The following is a 12840-nucleotide window of genomic DNA, read 5'->3' on the forward strand; positions in this document are numbered from 1 at the left end:
CCATTTTGATGAGCAAGACATTCTATAAAGGGCTTGAGGGCCCATAATCAATTGCTCATGTTCGAGTGGATGCCACGTTTGGCATGCAATTTGGGATTGTTTGTGGTTTGTGGGGCCCGTTGATTACTTAACATCAAAAAAGATTTGTGTTGATTAAAAAGTAATTTTAACATCACAAAAAAATAAACTAGCGTTTTAAAAAAAATCTCAAAAACAAAATAAAAAAGTTTTTTAAAAAAAAAAGTATTTAAAAAAAAATTATGACGTTTTAAAGATGTTTGTTGGTGTCAGCAACGATCTATGATGTCATAACAACGATCTATAAACATATGAAATTTTTGAAATGGACGATGTAGATTTTCTAAGTTCTAAGTAAATAAATTCACATACCCATATTATCCTACTTTACTCCTCTCTCTACTATTATTCCTTTTATTGTAGGAAATGATACTTGAACCCTTTAAATTCTTTTTTTTGGGTAAATCGTGGACCATTGGGCTCATTTAAATCCCTGAAAAAATATTTTTAAAAACAGCTTTTTTAAGCTCATTTTCATTCTAAAATCTACGATGGAAATGTCTTCCCATCTCTCCTCCTTCACCCCCTCTCTTTCTCCCTTATTTAGACCTAAGATAAAAAAAATTATTTACAACTTAAGTTACGCTCACATTATTTGCTCGCAAAAAGTAATGAATGGCCCACATCGACCATTTTGATGAGCAAGACATTCTATAAAGGGCTTGAGGGCCCATAATCAATTGCTCATGTTCGAGTGGATGCCACATTTGGCATGCAATTTGGGATTGTTTGTGGTTTGTGGGGCCCGTTGATTACTTAACATCAAAAAAGATTTGTGTTGATTAAAAAGTAATTTTAACATCACAAAAAAATAAACTAGCGTTTTAAAAAAAATCACAAACACAAAATAAAAAAAATTTTTTAAAAAAAAGTATTTAAAAAAAATTATGACGTTTTAAAGATGTTCGATGGTGTCAGCAACGATCTATGATGTCATTACAACGATCTATGACATCATCACAACAAATTATTGTAGTGACTCGGCCAAATCCCATTTTATGGTCATATTCAGAACAGTCCAGCTGATATCCGAGACGGATCGCCCGATTCTAGATCAGGTCACCAATTTTTCAAACACTTGTTATAACCATTTACAAATTCTTATTTTTCCACTTATCGCAAAATGTGAAGCTTTGAACCACAACATAAAGCTTTATAATTTTTAAAAAACAAAATTATAAATACGCCCCAAATTGAACTTTGTAGATATCCTCCTCCCCATCGCGCCCCTCCCCCCTACAAAAACTTTTAGTATCACACTCTAGACCAAAACACTATTTTTTTTTGTATTTATTATCCAGCCAAAAAGTCAAAAAAATAGAGATTAAAATGTTCTCCTTTCCCTCTCTTTACCCGCTCAGTACTTTTAGTATCACACTCTAGACCAAAACACTATTTTTTCTTGTATTTACCACCCAGTCAAAAAAATGGAGACTAAAATGTTTTTCTTTCCCTTTCTCTACCCGCTCTCCCTCTCTTTCTCTCTACGCACCCTATTTACTTGCCCTTTCTCTTTCTCTCTACATGCCCTCTCTCTTTCTCTCTTTACCCTCCCCTCTCTCTCTTTCTCTCTACCTATCCTCTTTTTCTCTCTTTCTACTCGCCCCTCATCTCTCTCTACTCGCCCTCTCTCTCTACTTGCCCTCTTTATCTCTCCTTCACCCTCTTTACTCGCCCTCTCTCTTACTCTCTTTTTACTTACCCTTTCTTTGTTTCTCTCTACCGGCTTTCTCTCTCCTCTCTCCTCTCTCTTTCTCTCTCTAGAGAGATTTCAAGAGAGAACAGAAAAATGGGCATAGAGAGAGACTTTGGGAGAGAGTGAAAAAATGGGTTGAGAAAAAAATCCAATCTCTCTCCTAAATTTTTTCAACCCATTTTTTCACTCTCTCTCTCTCTCTCTCAACCCATTTTTTCCTTTCTCGTTCTTTCTGTCCCCCAAAATCTCTCTCAATCTATCTGTACCCATTTTTTCCCTCTTTCCCGAAATCTCTAGAGAGAGAGGAGAAAGAGGGCAGATAGAGAGATGTGAAAAATCTCTATTTTTCTGTATTAAACTTGTGGGAGAAATCCTACAAAAAATGAAAGAAAATCATACTGCTTGTATAATATACAAAAAAGGTAAAAATATCTTAATATTGTCTATCGGATCAAGGAAATATTATTTTATCTAAAAAGTAAATAAAGACAGTATATACAATTTCACACTCCCCCTCAAACTCGTGATGGTTGAAAGTGAACCATTGAGAGGGTGGAAACAAGACTTGAGAAACAAAGAACATTATGAGATTTCATAAAGAAGTCAACAAGTTGTACGGAAGATAAGATATATGGCAGAGAAATTGTTTTAGCTAAATATTTTTGTCGAACAAAATGATAATCTACTTTAATATACTTAGTACGCTCATGAAATTCTGGATTCTTAGCAATACAAATGACTCTTTGGTATCACAATAAAGGAGCAGAAGTAGAAGTTTCCATCCAAGTCAGCTAATAACCAGCGAGCAGACAATCTCTGCCATTGTTTGAGCCATGGATCGATACTCAACTTTAGTTGTAGTCTTAGCAATACGTTTTTGCTTTTTGCTCTTCTAAGAAATACAAGAGTCACAAAAAAAAATACAAAAATGTGTAGAAGACTTTCGATCAGTAGTGGCACCCACAAAATCAGAATAAATGTAAACACGAAGCTCAAGAGTGGAAGATGAAGAAAAAGAGAGAGCATGATCAAGTGTGTCTCGAATATAATAAATAATACGTAAAATGACAAAGTAAGAATGAACTGTAGCAAGAAAAGCTCGATAGTTTGGTACAAAGATTTTATAATTGACAAAACAAGTAGGTAAGACATATACACACTTACTACAATAGACAGGAGGCATCTGTACAAGAGCATCAGGTGTGACTACATGAAGTGGTTCATCAACAGTAGTTGAATGTTCTATAACCAAACCATCTGTAAGAGGTATGGATGAGGTTCTAGACACATCAAAAAACATCATAAGAGAAAGGGACCGCGAAAAAAGTAAAAAATGACTAGGCAACAAGTGGAGGGGAATGAAAATGAATATGCTAAAAAAATATCACATGTCGAGATACCAAAAGTTTCTTAGTCAGGGGGTCATAGCATCTATATCCCTTTTGATGGTCAAATAACACCCAAGAAGCAATATTTAACTGCTTTGGCTGACAATTTATCATGTTCAAATGATGGCAATAGAACAAAGCAAGTGCAACAAAAAAAACGAAGAACAGAATAATCAAGAGGTTGAACAAACAATTCTTCAAAAGGGGAACATCCAGATAAAATAGCAGAAGGCATAATATTAATCATTTATCAGTTGTGCGAATAGTTTCTCTCCAAAAAACCTTTGGAACCGAAGCTGACAAGAGAAGAGCTAGTGTAATGTCTAAGATATGGCGGTTTTTGCGTTCAGCAATACCATTTTGTTTAAGAGTATATGGACAATATTTTTGTCAGAAAGGAACTTTTCGAATATCCCGCTGATATATTCCTCACCAGAATATGATCGTAAAGCTTTAATTTTGATAGAAAATTGAGTTTCAATGTATGATTAAAACTGTACAAAAATATCATACAGTTCACTATAGTTATTTATAAAGAAAACCTCAGTATATCTTGTGTGGTCATTAGTAAAAATGATATAATACCGAGACCCCCTCTTTGATGCAAGAGGAGATGATCCCTACACATCAGTATGCACAAGATTAAACATAGAAGCAGAAATTGAACTGTTGTGATTGAATGGTAATGCATGCATTTTAGAGAGTTTACACAACTCACAATATTTAACAGTGGAGAGAGTTTTAGACGAAATAGAATCAATAAAACTATGAAAAAACAAAAATTCTAATCGAGAGGCAAAAATATGACCCAGACGTTGATGCCACAAATATCATTTATCAGGTATTGCAGCACATGTAGAGGTTTCAATGGGAGTTTTTAAATGAAGATGGTCCAAATATTAGAGATCACCAATTTTATGCCCAACCCCATTCAGTTTTACTGCCTGCCGTTCCTGAACATGACATCCAAAGGGAGTGAACAGAACATCACAAATTGAACAAGTAATTTGACCAACATAAAGTATATTCATGGCAATGGAGGGAACATGATATACACCATAGACATTCAATTTACCAGAAGAATAAGAGGATGTAGTGATTGAGCCAACCTTATAAACTTTTATAGCGGTACCTTTAACAGTATGAATAGTATCAAAGTAATACAATTTCAAGGGTTTGCTTCAGGGGTTGGTAAATGGTTTCAGACTCATAGATCAGATTGGCTCTGATACCATGTCAAAAATCTCAAATTTTCTGTATTAAACTTGTGGGAGATATCTCATATATGTATACAAAGGTGGTATATAAAAAAGCAAAGAAAATCATACAGCTTGTATGATATACAAACAAGGTAAAAAATATCCTAATATAGTTTGTCAGACCAAGGAAATATTATCCTATCTACAAAGTAAATAAAAAATATATATATAATTTCACAAGAAAGAGAAAGAGAGAAGGGCGGGTAGAGAGAGTAAGAGAGGAAGAGAGAGAGCGAGAGAGGGCAGGTAGAGGGAGTGCGGGTGCAGAGAGTGAGAAAGGGCGGGTAGAGAGAGAAAGAGAGAGGGCAGGTAGAGAGAAAAAGAGAGAGGGCAGGTAGAGAGAGAAAGAGAGAGGGCAGAGAGAGAAAGAGAGAGGACGGGTAGAGAGAGAGAGGGTGGGTAGAGAGAGCAAGAGAGAAGGGAATTTAGTCTTAATTTTTTTTGACTTTTTGACTGGGGTAAATACAAGAAGAAAAAACAGTGTTTGGACCTAGGGTGTGATACTATAATTATTGGAAGGGGGGGGGGGGGGGGGGGGGGGTGGTATCTACAAAGTTTATTTTTCAAAGGCCCAAAAAATAACTAATGAATATTTTTTTGGTCCCTATATTTCATTAGACTACTTTTTAATCATAGCAAATTGGTGACAAATTTATGGGAATGGCATTGAATTAGTATTTATTGGGTTTTGCTAAAGCAAAAGCCTAAATAGATGATGATGGTTTTAGAGAGATATTATATGCTAAAGGAGAGTCAACGGGTGCGACGGGTTTGCCTTTGTTAAGTTCCCTTTGGGTTAGAAATGGAGGGTAGGGAGAGATTTAGGTTTTTGGGCCTATGGGTGAAATGAAAGAGAGAAAAGAGAGTTCATAGAGGAGAGAAAATAAATTTTGGGTGGGAGAGAGATGAGAGGCAGAGAGCTCTGAGAGAAGGAAAAGAGAGCATGAGAGAGAGAGAGAGAGTGAGTGTATCTGGTGGGAGGAGGAGAGAGCTTGGTGTAGGGTTCCATTTGGGTTGCTCGAAGGTGCAATGAGAGTGCTCTATGTGGGGTGAGAGACAAGGCTTTGTGAGAGTAGTTAGGGCTTTGGGATGGTAAAATAGGAAAGTCCGAGTAAAAAAAAAATAAGATGGATATTTTACAACCTTGAAACGCTGCTCTCCATGGGGTGGGGTGGAGGACCACACTTTACATTTTTGGATTAAGTGGACTCCCCAGACCTCACAGCCCCATCCTAACCAAACTTAGAACTTGACTTGTGGGCTAGAACCTTTGTTGTTTGATAATTGAAGTCCCAGTTGGCAAACACGCCTTAAGAGAAAGCTTGACCCTTCCATATGTATGTGGTAGGGACATCACGTTTTCTGGATTTCTATTCCCTTTTCATATGTATGTGGTAGGGACATCACGTTTTCTGGATTTCTATTCCTTTTTCCCTTTCTCAAATCTTTTTTTATTTGAGGTATCACGATTTTCAGAATGGAAAATTGTTGTATGCATCAAAGGGTAAATTCCTACATTTGTATCCCTAAAGGTATAAAACATCTATCTTAAAGATGGACCGACGTGGGTAGTTTCTTTAAATTTTTTTTTTGAGGTGTTTTCCAATTTGATTGTTTAGAGCCTTAGCTCTATATAAACCTTTTCCTTTTTTTTTCCTCTCTCTCTCACTTCTTTCAAATCTCTCTTATTCCATCTCTCTAAGTAACATGGCTGGCATTCATAGTAATCACATAGTAATTAGAAAGGGATATGGTTTCTATAAGTCATGGGACTCGTATGTAGGAATGAGTCCCCTCTTAAAATTTATTTTTAAGATAAATTTTGGACTTAACATTAAGGAATATATATTTTTTAATATGGATATTATGAATATATTAACAAATAAATTTGAAATATTGAAAATGATAATTTTATGAAAAAAGTATTTAGACCATTTGTTTTAGAAAAATGTTTAAATAGGGGCGATGCTCTAAACAATCAAATTAGGCACACCTCAAAAATTTCATTAGACGAGTTTGTTTTGATGCTCAAATATCCTCAAATTGATCATCTCGACATTAAGATATGAGAAAAAATGGATTTCAAGTTTTGAAAATAGTATATCTTGTAATACATTTTGGGACCGCCAATTTTCAAGATTTTCATAAATTGTTCAATCTGCATTATTTTTTAAGCTTGAAATTTTACAATTAAAAATAAAAATATATTCTAAATTATTGAAACCACATTTCATACTATTTCAAGGCATACTTTGATTATTTAGAGCCTCGGCTCCATACAAACCCACACGAAATAAATCTCTTTCAATAGAGGGAGAATTTGGGCATTTTCTAACTCACCTCCAACGGCTGTTTTCCACTCGGAAGACGATTTTCCACCGTTGATATAATTTTAGCTTATTCCACCATCCTGTTGGATGAAACAAATCCAACGGTCACAAATAGATGACCGTTGATGGCGTAACCTTTATATATATCAGACTGGAACAACGCCATTTGGAGACCAAAGTTAGGGAGCTTAGAGAGAGAAAGTGAGAGAAGAGAGAGAAAGAAGAGATAAGAGATGTGCCGAAGATAGAGAGAAGAGAGAAGAGATGTGCCGAAGATAGAGAGAGAAGGGTTAGAGATAGAGAGGAAGATGAGCCTGGTTTTTCTTTCTCTTGTTAATGTCTCCGTTGTTTCTTTTATTATGGTATTTTGAGTCTTGAAGCTATTGTTTTTGGGCAAAATCAGGAAGAGGATATGGCAGCAACCAGGAATGCAGTGCTCCAAACCAGAGGTAATAAAAAGTTTTTGTTTTTTTAAACTTTAGTTTTTGGTAAATAGTTCTCTGAAATTTTAGCTGCCTGCTTGTTTAGAATCTAGTTTGGGTTTTTTCATCAGAGAGGAATTTGTTATATTCTCGTGATTTTCTCTCATCCCCATAGTTTTTGAATCATAAGATGATTTAGGGATTCTTTTCATCTGCAACTGATTTTGTGAATTTTTCACAAAATTGATTCTGAATCAGTTTCTTGTTTCATAGTTTCGTGTTTCTTGGTGAAAGAAGAGGATATAGTAAAATTAAAATAAAGATAGAGAAAGAAAAGGCATAAATAGGCACCGCTGCTTTTGATTTGAATTCTTGGCGCTCTTATGTGGGGGCTCTTTTGTGAGAGTGATCAATCGCTGTAAACTGTTGTACTAGGGAGATCTGGGTGTCCTGAGTATGAAATGAGCTTCTGATCCCCTGGGACCTTTGGAAGGGAAAGTAATTTCCCATCCAGGAAGTGAGTTGACGGGACAATTGATGCATCGATGCTGATTCCTATCCGAGTTGAGGAGAGAGATGAGAATGAATAGACTTCATGGGGTGGTCTTCATTCGTCAGGCAGAGCTTCTTAGAAGGGCTATCTTTGGAAGTGATCCGAAAAGGGTCTGCTGAGTAGCGGGATTAGCAGCTGACGAGAGGGCTTCTAAAATAGCTGTGCATTCTGCCGATAGGGTCTTCAAAGAAGAGAGATATAGACTGAGGATAGAGAGCAGCCCAAAAGGAAATAAAAAATAGACTGAATTGTTTTCTGTATACCTCTGAAGGTTCTAGAATTTCTCTCTAGCCATAGGCTCCAAAACAAAGCCCCATTGAGATGGTCTTCAAAGAAGAGAGATATAGACTGAAGATAGAGAGCAGCCCAAAAGGAAATAAAAAATAGACTGAATTGTTTTCTGTATACCTCTGAAGGTCCTAGAATTTCTCTCTAGCCAGAGGCTCCAAAAGAAAGCCCGACTGGAAGGTGCCAAAGTTTTTTTACCTAATTTTGAGAAAGGTGATGCACAGTAGGTTTCAAAAAGCTGGGTTAGTAGGAATTTGTCTCCTCTTCTTGGAGACAGAGGATACATCTATTTGGGAAAGAGAATCCTCTTCTTTGGAGGTGATCTAAGGTGAGGATTTTACCTTTTAAGAGGAAATGAAGGCCTGGATTTTGTGGGGGATGGGTAGAGACCAAGTTAGGTTGAGAAGAGGGAGGAATAAAAGAATGAAACTGAGAAAGAACCCGAGGGGGTAGGGAACCAGATTAAGAAATTGGGTCGTGATAAGGTGCTAAAAGATCTTCCTAGAAGTTGAAGCAGAGAGATAAGGGAGGTGGATTCTTAGTCGTTAAGGTTAGTCTAGATTGGAGCCAGAAAAGACGGCATTGTCTGCTACAAGAGCCGCTTGAACGAGACCAGATTAAGGAATGGGGTCGTGATAAGGTGCTAAAAGATCTTCCTAGAAGTTGAAGCAGAGAGATAACGGAGGTGGATTCTTAGTCGTTAAAATTACGTTTAAAAATAGGAGTCCAGGCCAGATTGGAGCCAGAAAAGACCGCATTGTCTACTACAAGAGCCACTTGATTGTTTAGCTGCTAAAAAGAGAGAGGGGAAAGGCAAGGAAAGGGGAGACGATCCTAACCAGATATCAGTCCGAAATTTTATTCTAAGGCCATTGCCAAATCTGAATCTGGTTTTATTGATGAAGTCTATTTTGCTAGAAGAGATGCTTTTCCAAATTCGTGAGGATCTCTATGTGGGGGGGATCCAGGAAGCCACTCATTGTTATGCAACCCATATTTTGCTTGAATGACTTCTTTCCATAGGAGAGGATGGGGGGAAGAAAATTTCCACCACCACTTACCAAGGAGGGCACGATTCATAGTTTTGATATTTTTAATTCCTAGTCCTCCACATACTAGATCCCAAACAACTAAGTGGATTCTCCTCGTTTCATCTACCCCCTGACTATATAGGAAGGCTCTCATGAGTTTTTCCAGTTTTTGGATTATTGAAATAGGAATTTGGAATAGAGACATGTAGTAAATGGGGATGCTGGCCAAAGTAGCTCGAATGAAGGTGATTCTTCCTCCAAAAGACAGGTATCCACCTCTCCAAGAGGCAAATTTCCAAGTGAAGCTCTCTCTCCAGGAGGCAAATTTCCAAGTGAAGCTCTCTCTCCAAGATGCAAATTTCCAAGTGAAGCTCTCTTTTCAGGAGGCAAATTTCCAAGTGAAGCTCTCTCTCCAGGTTGTCCCACATATGTTTTTTTGGTTTATCTAAGCGGGTGAGACATAGATATGAGGAGGGTAGGGCCTCTGTGGCACAACCTAGCCTCGAGGCCAAACTGAGTAAAACTGTATTGTCAACATGAACTGCCATCATTTTACTCTTGGATAAATTGACTTTCATACCAGATAGCAGGTTCAAAAGTTCTCAAGAAACGCCAGAGGCAGTCCACTTGGGAAGGGTTGGCCTCATAGAAGATGGGAGTACCATCAACATAGAGGAGGTGGGAAATTGATGTTCCAAAGGGAAATGTCCAAAACCCCGAGATGGAGCCAATATCACAAATGTTTGTTTACTCTATAAGGTTGTCCCACATATGTTTTTTTAGTTTTTCTAAGCGGGGGAGACAGATACGAGGAGGGTAGGCCCTCTGTGGCACAACCTAGCCTCGAGGCCAAACTGAGTAAAACTTTATTGTCAACATGGCCATCATTTTAGTCTTGGATAAATTGACTTTCATACCAGATAGCAGTTCAAAAGTTCTCAAGAAACGCCAGAGGCAGTCCACTTGGGAAAGGTTGGCCTCACAGAAGATGAGAGTATCATCAACATAGAGGAGGTGGGAAATTGATGTTCCAAAGGGAGATGTCCGAAACCCCGAGAGGGAGCCAACATCACAAAGTCTAGAAAGGGGTCTGGCTGAAAAGCTCCCCTATAAATGTGAATAGGAAGGGCGACAGGGGATCTCCCTACCTAGGCCTCTCTAAGACTGGAAGAAGCCCTCCGGGGATCCGTTGATTAGAATGGAGAAAGAGGGGTTTGACATACATTCTGAAACCCACTTTCTCCAAGTGGGATCGAAGCCCATTTTGTTTTGGATGGAATCAAAGAGGTCCCAGTCTCATTGTCATAGGTCTTCCCCTAATCTAATTTGATAATGAGACCTGGTTGTCTCAAAAGAGATCTAGAGTGGATGGTCTCGTGGGCTGTAAGGGCCCCATCCAGAATTTGTCTGTTAGCAACAAAGGTAGATTGAGAAGGAGAGATGACTAAATCTAAAATTTGTTGAAGCCTAGTTGCTAGGACTTTGACAAGGATTTTGTATGAGGAGTTAAGGAGATTGATCAGGTGGACGTGCTTCATCCTATGGGCACCCTCTAGTTCGGGGATCAAGCCTAAAAAAGTGCATTTGTGGGCTGGGTTGATCCTACCTCTTAAAAAGAATTCTTGAAAAAAGGCTAGCCAGTCCGGGGTTATTTCTTCTCAGAGCGTTTGAAATAGAGCCATAGGGAATCCATCGGGTCCTGAGGCTTTATCTTTTTGGAAGGTCGAATGCAGCTTTCCTTCCAATTTCTTCAATAGTAAAAGGCCTTTCTAGGTTAGCAGAGTCTTCGGGGGAGATAGATTTGAAAGCTATATTGCCTAAGATAGGACGGGGGTGGTTGGGCCAAGAAAAGAGGTTTGAGAAAAATTTGATGAAGGGTCGGCTTATGTGGGCAGGGTTAGATGTTTGGGGACCTACTGTGATTTGCGTTATAACATTTCTCCTTCGTTTAGAACTAGCTGTCTTGTGGAAGAAAGCGGTATTACAGTGTCCCTATTTGAATCATTGATCCTAGATCTCTAGTACCAGTAAGTCTTGTGGAAGAAAGCGGTAGTACTGCCCCCCTATTTGAATCATTGATCATAGATCTTTGCTTCCAGTAAGTCTCCTCTTGTTTTAGGGTCAGTGAAAGGTCAATTTTGGCTTGGATTCTATCTTGTCTTTCTAAAAAGGTTAGGGGTCTAGATTCTTCCACTTGGTCCAGATCTGAAATAATGGTTGAGAGAGCTCTAATCGGGTTTCTAAAGTTTGTGGGAAGAAGATCCCTATTCCATTGCCTAAGTGTGGCTTTAAGATTTTGGAGTTACACGTAAGCTTAAAACCAGCCACCCATTGGTGGAAGACCAAACTAAAGTGAACAGAAATGAGAAAGTTAGTTCTGCAAGCCAGAGTAATTTAAACTTGAAAGGTTTATTGGTGTAGGAAATGTGATGGGTATCTAATAAGATTGGCATCTACTAAGATTGGCTTATGATTAGAAGTTGCTTTAGGGAGAACTCGGGAGATGGTGCCAAGGAATGAGGATTCCCACTGCTGGTTAACTAAAAAGGGTCTAACTTTAACATGATAAGGGTTAGACCAAGTGAAGGAGGCCCCTAATAAGGGGTGTCATGAGAAGATTGCTTGATTAGACCAAGTGAAGGAGGGCCCTAATAGGGGGATGTCAATGAGAAGAATACACTCAATTAAGTCCGAGAAAGCTCTCATCGATGCATTAAGGTTCCCTCCATTAGATTTTTCATTGGCCATCTAACAGTATTGAAATCACCACCCAGAATCCAAGGAATATTTTGAGGGGGGGCTATGGTAGATAGGTCTTGCCAAAGAATTGGTCTAAGGGTTGGGCTGTTAGGGTAATGCACAAAAATGGTAAAGAAGAGGAAGTTATCATCATTGCGCCGAAAAGATACAGACATTGAGTAATCCAGTACCTGGGTCGATATACCTTGGAGGATACTTGGGTTCCAGACTACCCAGATACCCGTCAAGGCCCCCTGAGAGTCTTTGGCCTCCCAAGCACAGGGGTTGCTACCCTAGATAGACTTAATAAAAAAGAGGTCCCGAGAGGGGAACTTTGTCTCAAAAAGAGCTAAAATGGTAGGGTTACCCATTAGGGATCGAACAACACTTCTCTTGGCGAGGCTGTCAAGGCCTTTGATACTCCAACAGAGAGAACCTTCATCGGGGGAAGTTAGGGTGGCGAGAGGGTTTCCTGGTGAATCTCCTCTTAGTGGGGCTTTTTGGAAGAATAGAAACTTGCTGGCTATATGGCCCTTTAAGGCCTTAAAGCCAAGAGTCTTTCGCTCAATGGGACCAAGAGGGAAAAAATCTGGGTGCTTAGCAAACTGGGGCCCAGATTCTCATACTTCAAGTTTATGAGAGAGTAATCTCTCTGTTGCTAAGATAGCTTGTCATCTGGCAAATATATGTTTTGAGACAAGTATGGTAACATCTTTTTCTATCACATCTTTTGCTGCCTTATAGTCTGTTCTTATTAGAAAATTTTGATTAAAAATATCATCTTCAAATTTTAAGACGCAGCAAACAATAGAGAGAATTTATTTTTTTATTGTGGATTAATTCTTTTGGGCATTATTCCATTTCTTAGACATAAATCTAACTAGTTGTTCCTTTCTTGAGTTTGGCATTTTTTGTTTTAGAATTCCTCCAAATCCTATTTCAGAAGCATTAGTCTCTATTATTTTGAAAGCCTCAGGGTGAGGGATTGCTACACATGGTAATTCTTTAGCTTTTTATTTTGATTTTTCGAACTGCTTGGGTGTGTTCTTTTCCCCA

The 12840-nt window shown here is 38.3% G+C and overlaps 1 long non-coding RNA gene across 13 annotated transcripts in view; it reads left to right on the forward strand.

The window, feature by feature from the left end:
• The first annotated feature begins 6934 nt into the window (after positions 1-6934).
• The window catches only part of LOC110007354 (uncharacterized), a 36197-nt gene continuing 30291 nt past the window's right edge, over positions 6935-12840 (forward strand). For 3 of the 13 annotated variants that reach the window (XR_016050917.1, XR_016050915.1, XR_016050913.1), the window contains exons 1-2: positions 6938-7040; positions 7155-7200. This is a non-coding gene — a long non-coding RNA (uncharacterized LOC110007354). The other 10 variants (XR_016050907.1, XR_016050909.1, XR_016050912.1 and 7 more) reach the window with 5 other exon arrangements.

Source organism: Amborella trichopoda, chromosome 3 (assembly GCF_054954075.1).
Source record: "Amborella trichopoda isolate Santa Cruz 75 chromosome 3, AtrichopodaSantaCruz75HAP2 v2.0, whole genome shotgun sequence".
Lineage (NCBI taxonomy): Eukaryota > Viridiplantae > Streptophyta > Magnoliopsida > Amborellales > Amborellaceae > Amborella > Amborella trichopoda.